Source organism: Jatropha curcas, chromosome 8 (assembly GCF_041381405.1).
Source record: "Jatropha curcas cultivar XTBG-Jc1 chromosome 8, XTBG_Jcur_1.0, whole genome shotgun sequence".
Classification (NCBI taxonomy): Eukaryota; Viridiplantae; Streptophyta; class Magnoliopsida; order Malpighiales; family Euphorbiaceae; genus Jatropha; species Jatropha curcas.
In genome coordinates this window covers 21,309,538-21,316,397 of record NC_143158.1, presented here as the reverse complement: position 1 = coordinate 21,316,397, position 6,860 = coordinate 21,309,538, and the positions used below count along the sequence as shown (strand labels likewise).

The 6,860-nt window shown below is 32.3% G+C and overlaps 1 long non-coding RNA gene across 1 annotated transcript; it reads left to right on the top strand.

Annotated features, from left to right (window-relative positions):
- Positions 1–4,847: 4,847 nt before the first annotated feature.
- On the top strand, positions 4,848–6,860 carry LOC149494323 (uncharacterized). The gene is made up of 3 exons (XR_016322004.1): positions 4,848–5,272; positions 5,878–5,943; positions 6,659–6,860. It is a non-coding gene; the product is annotated as an uncharacterized LOC149494323 (long non-coding RNA).

Sequence of the window (6,860 nt, the reverse complement as noted above, 5' to 3'; positions counted from 1 at the left end):
TTGGGCCTTATTGTTAGCACTACGCTATAAATTAATTATTGTGTAATTAACTGTAGGTAAACTAGTAAGCCCTTATTGTGATTATGAGTTATTGTGAATAGGCCCTGGTTAAATTTTATGTATTATTTGATATTGGGCCAGATGTTTGAAAATTTTATAAAACTTATATCTCAAGTCATATGGGCTTACTGTTTTGTTGAAATTAGGAGAATCATGTAGACAGATTGAATAATTTAGGCTTACTACGGGCCTCGGGGGCCTTAAGCTTACCTAGGCCCTAGTGCCGGTCCGGCCCATGGAAACGGGTCGTGTCAAAGGTGGTATCAGAGCAAAAGTTCATAAGTCTAGATGTAACTGCGGAGTAATTCCTGTCATGTCTTGACATAGTCTTCCTTGCTTTCCTCTTCAGCGTTGTTCGCAACCAGATTAGAGTTAAGTTGTTTAATAAGTAAAATTTTGTATCCTTGTTCTTTAGAGATGTGATTTAGTTACTGATGCTAAGGGGATGGTTTAAACAAAAACCCTTTTATGAAATAAATAATATTCATATATAATTTAAGTATGTAAGAAGATAAGTTATATAGGATTAATAAGTTGAGGTTAGTTGATGAAAGTGTGCTATTTTTTATTTAATACGTGTTGAATGTGGAATACATATTTAAGAATGCATGAATGTGTGTATAGGTGTGCTTGCGGAATTGAGAATGGGTTGCTAATAATTTAACAAGAGAACTAAATGATTCGGATTCGAGGACATCAGAATCTATTTAATTAGAGTATTGAATGAGTATATGAATTTGATGAAATTTACATGATGTTGGTTAGTGGAATTTCTTATATTTATTGAGATAAATATTTTCTGGATGGAATGGATATACATGATTTTTATAAGGTCTGAATGTTGAAGGATTTGGTGCGATTTGGTATAATAATTGGTGATGAGTATTTTTCATAAAGAATAATATTGGTGGAATTATTATATGAAGTGAGTTTTATTTATGAGTAATTACTGCTTGGTGGGACAAAGTGTATTGTAGCATTCATCAGCTATTTCGTTTCAAGTGTATGAATGTAGGGAATAATATAAATTATTGTGGTTATAAGAAAAGTAAATTGTGATTCTTAGTAAAAGATAAACTACTTTAATCATGATGTACTTAGTGGTGGATATTGTGTGGATTGTGGCATCTTATGGTTTAATATGGTACAAGTAAGAATTAAATCTAATGGTATTTAGCCTTTTGATATTTAAAATAATTGTTGCACACTCGATGGTATGTGAATTACAAACAATGATTTTTGTTTAATGGGAGATTCTATGATCTGAGAAGGAGTTAATGACTCCATAAGGGAATTAAGGTACTTATGTTATGTAAATAGTGGGCTATGATGATTAAGTGTATTGATGAATGACATCGGACATGGAGAGATAATTGTCCAATTATTGAATTGATATAATACTAATGAAATAGATAAGTAAGGATGGATCTAGTCCTGTTATTGTTTGGATATTAAGAAAAGAATCAATTACAGAAACGTGAAGGGTATAAATTAATATGATTTAAATGAGGATAGTCAGTAATTAGAGGTTTAATAAATTAAGGATTATGGGTAACAAGATTTGATAAAACTAGAAATAGTGATACCTCAGCAGCTTTAAGATAAAGACTTCTATACTTTGGGAATTCATGAGTGTATTAGACGGGACATAAGTAAGACCCTAGTATATGTAGGATGTTTAATAAGCCAGACTAAGTTTATGGATCTAGTATAATAAAATGAAAGTAAAAGATAATAGAGGAAACTAGTGGACTTGGGATTGGAACGCTATTATGTTGGGTGATAATTATATTAGAAAATAATAATTAGAATATAATTTGAAGGAGAATAATATTTGTGTAATTGTAAAGTTTCTTGTTATATTGATAAAAAAAAAAAAATAGAGATAAGGTGGATATTAAGAATTTAAATGATCATAAATAGTAATTTTATGCTGTAAATAAATTTAAAATTTATAAAAATTTAGAAAGTTAACAGATGTTTTAGAATAAGTAGTTAAGACTATGTAGTTAAACAAAAAAGGAGCGAAATATTATTAAAGATAGAATGATGGAACATGTATACTATTGAAGGTAGGAAAAATGGCTTTGAGGTTTAAAATAATTATCACTGTTGATGATAATTCTAATAGGATATTAAATAAATAATTGATAATGTTATAACCAAACTTTTGAGTTGAGTTAATCGGGTCTTTGCGAGGTGAGTTTCGAGAATTTAGTGGTTCATGAATAGTAAATTTAAATCTAAAAAGAGATCAAAGGTAGGAAGTTATTGAATGTCTTATGTTAAACAAATAGATAAATGATTCGAGGATTGTAATCCCGATGACAAAAGAATTTAGTACTTATATTCAGAAAGAAAGATAGACTTTCTATTGGAGAGAAAGAGAGAAGAGAATTTTGACTACTGTAATTTGATAGCATCTAGTTGGAATAATAGTTGATAAAGGATCACGGGACTTAGCTTGAGATGACAACGAATGTAAATAAATTTAATTTCTTGACGTAAAGCAATTAAAATAAGGAATTTCTATTAATTAGTGCAACTTTTGCAAGTTGCTTGTTTTATTAGATAAAGAAGGGAAGTTATATTTATGTCCTTGGTAGAACATGAAGGTAATTAGAGTATTTTCATTCATTAGTAAGCAAGCTGAGTTTTAATTTACCATTTGCATGGAACAGTGAAACTTGGTATAAGAAGGAAAAGGTGAATTTGGGATAGTTTTAACAAATTAATGAAGAGAATACATGTTAGTGTTTGAAGACTAAGGATATAAACTAGAGGATTATTGGATGTGATAACAGGATGGTCTAAGACTACATCTTGATTATATTGGAGTGCCAACTCATGTGTGTCGATCAGATCACTAATCAATTCAAATTGCTCATGGGACTATTGAGGTACCAATTAGAGCGAAAATTATTGATACATAATGTAGAGTCAATGTAAACCTACTCTGAATTCCTTAGCAATTGGTAGCAATTATGATTGAATGAATAGAATTGTGTTATAAATGGTAGTTGCGACATATCTAATGGTTTAAGGAAATATTTAATTAGTTAGGTGCATTTGAGGAATGGTACATTGAAACTCAGATGTTGAGGGATTCAATGAGCTATTAACCCTGTTTGGAGTAAAGAATATAGAGAGAACATAATTAAGGTTGAAAATCTTCCTAGATCGTATTAGGTATAAATTTTACAATTTTCGGAGGTGATAGACATTATGATAGACTTGGAGAAAAAGGAATAACCCTATGATATTATTATCTGAATATTCTTTAAGAATTCATGGGATTAAGAATAAATATAAAACAATGGACATAGTGTAATCAGGAATTAGATTATAGGTTTAATATCCTTAATCTCATACTTAGCTAGAGCAAAGGCAATACTTGTTTAGGATTTCTGGATACGTAGACCTAGGTAAATTGGATATAAATTACGGTTTGGAGAATTTTACATCTTGATTAAGCTTGTAAAAAAAATGTAGACTGGATTTCATGATGGAATGGAGTATAATAGAACTGTGTTTGCGAATTTTAGAAAATAAATTAAGAATTATTCGGCATGGCAACAACTAATTTGGCTAGTTGCATAAGTTGTTGTCATAATTAGTTAAGAAATGGTATGATATGATAATTCGGGAAGAAGGATAGAGAGGTTAATAACTAAAATAGAGACTTGATTGTGAATTGAAATTTTCTCTATATAGTCGATGTATTATTTGTTTTTATGAGAATTCTCATTAGTAGGAATTGAGAATAAATTATATATCTTTTGTTGGAAAATAGTTAAGTTGATAAATATGTGATGAGATTGAGATAGAAGTCAGTATATCCTATCAGTTGATAGCACTTAGCTAGAGAAATGTCATGATTTTGTTTGAAATAAGCTTGTAGTAATACCATGAATTTGTTCTCTTTAATTGGAAAGGATTGAATGGTATTTAATGGTAGAATTGATAATAATAATAAGGATTCTAAATTGGAATAGTAATAAATTTGATTGAATATGTGGATTCTTATATCAGTAAGATTACATAATGGGTTGGTGTATGAGTTTCTTATGGAGTGATGATCATTGCCTATGATAGCTAGTGAGAGAATAAATGACGATACATCAATGTAAGGACACATGATATAGAGCTAATGAGATCAATAACCCTTACTTGAGCAGATGTTATAAGTGAATAAAATTCTTACGTGTAAAGGTGAATATTAGTGTCGAATCTGTGCTTTAAGTTATGAATATTTGACTTGAGGTGACAACTTGTAGACATAGTATGATTCACGTTTAAATTAACTTTAGGGATGGATTTATCTTATAATCATCTTACCCTCTCTATAAATTAGATTTTCTTCCCAGGTCTGTTCATTGGTTTGTCTTAATTATTAAATTTAAGAAAAATCAGATTCACCACTCTGACTAACGAACTTGTAACTTTATGTGAGAAGCATAACCACCATTGTCGTAAACAATTATTGTATCCTAGTTTCTTGTTATTTTCAAAATTCGAGGACGAATTTTTTTTAAGGGGGGAAGACTGAAACAACTCAAATTTTTATTTTCAAAGATTTTCCAATTAAATTTAATAAACCGACAGCTTGAAAATTTATTTTAATATTTTAATGCGAACACTGTGAGAAACCGAACCGAAAACCGATTGAAAAAGTCGAAAACCAATCGAAAATCAAAGATTTGGGTCGAATCGAACCGAATCGAACCGGTTCGACCCAAACCATCTAGAAAATTCCCTTTCCTTTTTTTTTTTTCCAGCGCTGCACCTCTCTACTCCTCACCATCACAGCAGCGCCTCCTCCTTCCTCTTCTTCTTCTTCTTCTTCTTTCTTTCTTTCTTTCTTTCTTTCTTTCCCTTTTCTTCTTCCTCTCTTCTTCTTTCTTGCTGTGACTGCGCCTGCGTCGACCTCAGCCAGCAACAGCAGAGGCGCGATCCACAGCCAGTCGCACCGCCTCCATCGCGCACAGCACCGCCTCGCCGCTCCTCCGCGCGCCACAGCCAGCGGCTCCACCTGCAGCAGCGCTTCATCCTCAGCCAGATCGCAGCGCCACAGCTCCTCGAGTTCATTGCGCCACCATCCTTGCTGTCCAGTAGATCGCGCCACTTGCTCGCAGTCCCGATGCGCGTAGCTCCGATCTAGCACGCGTAAGCCTTTCCGATCTAGCAAAATTCAACAAAAATTATACTTGGGGTATAGAGCAATTCTTGCTAATTCTCAGAATTTATTTTAGTAATTTGGGTATAATTTAACTTAGTAATTTTAGTTAATTAAATTAATTTTAGTAATCTTGATTAGTTAATTTAATTTAGCAAATCTGATTAGTTGAATTAATTTAATTTAGTGTTGATGAGTCGATTAATAAAAATATATTTGATTAATTAAAATTAAATTCTGGTAATAAATAAAATTGTTGGGAAATTATGATTTATGGAATTAAAGAAAAATTAATATAGTTGATGTGGATAAATGTGGAGGACGGGAAAAATTAAATTGATGGAGGATGGAAAATTTAATTGATTGATTGCCCGATGGATGGGCTGTGTGATTTGGAGTTATTAGATAAAATTGTTGATACTTTAAACAGGTGGAAAGTCCAATTTTTAGGGGAGATGCTGTCGAAATTTCGGTAGAAAATAAAATGAATTTCGGTAGCAAATAAAATTTATTATAGAAATTTAATTAATTATAAAGAGTAAATTATTGATAGAAATTAAATAGGTTAAGAATAGTAGTGTGATGAATAAATATTTTATCTGATATTATTCTTTTTCCGATGTCATTTTTACTTTGCTTAGATCGCTCGGGTCCATCTAGTGCTCCTCCCGGATAGAATCAAAACTAGAGCTTCGTTCTCCACCACAGTGAGTAATAATAAATAATGCATATCAACACTGCATTTGCATAACATTACATTTTTATATATTTACATATTGTATTTTCTCATATATATTATGTTATGATCACTATAATTATACTTGTGCATAATTGTGCATTTGGATGAAATTGGTGTATTATGATAAATGAATTGTTTGATTATTTGTGCTGTGTATATACTGTGCTCTGTTTGTGTGGAGTTGGGATGAAGTGGGTCACCATGGGTTTGTGAGGACGGTCGATAAATAAGGATCCTGATGAACTGATGAAAGTGGACCGTCGGCCGGGTAAATGGGAGATCGGCGCCCCCGTGTGCACCTGATGAACTGATGAACTGATGTTGATGATATGGAAAAGAAAAGAGAGAATGTAAAAATAAAATATTGAGAGGACTGGTCAAGTGAGGATTAGACCGGTCGGCCAGATATGGGGGATTGGCTCCCCGGGTGCACATGTTTGAGAGGATGGGCTGTTTGAGAGGACGGCTCGTCGGGGATTTAGGTGACGCCACTGACTAATTTCCACGTGATGTGATTATTTGAAGGTGATATTGTTGTGGGTGCTGATATGATGACATATGAGTGACTGTTGTGTGTTCATTCAGTATACTAGGGTGCATTTTGCTTGCCTGTATGTGGTGTGTATTATTTATTATTATTCACTGAGTTGCAAAACTCACCCCCTTCTCTCCAAACCTCTCAGGTACTAGGAAGCAGCTGATTCGATTGAAGCTCTGCAATCTTCTCCGCAGAGTTATAAATGTAAACTTTATATTTTTGTTATTTAATTTTGGTTGTATAAGTTACTCTTTTATCAGATTATTATTGAACTCCGCAGTTATAGGGTTGTGTATTTAAATTGGGCCTTATTGTTAGCACTACGCTATAAATTAATTATTGTGTAA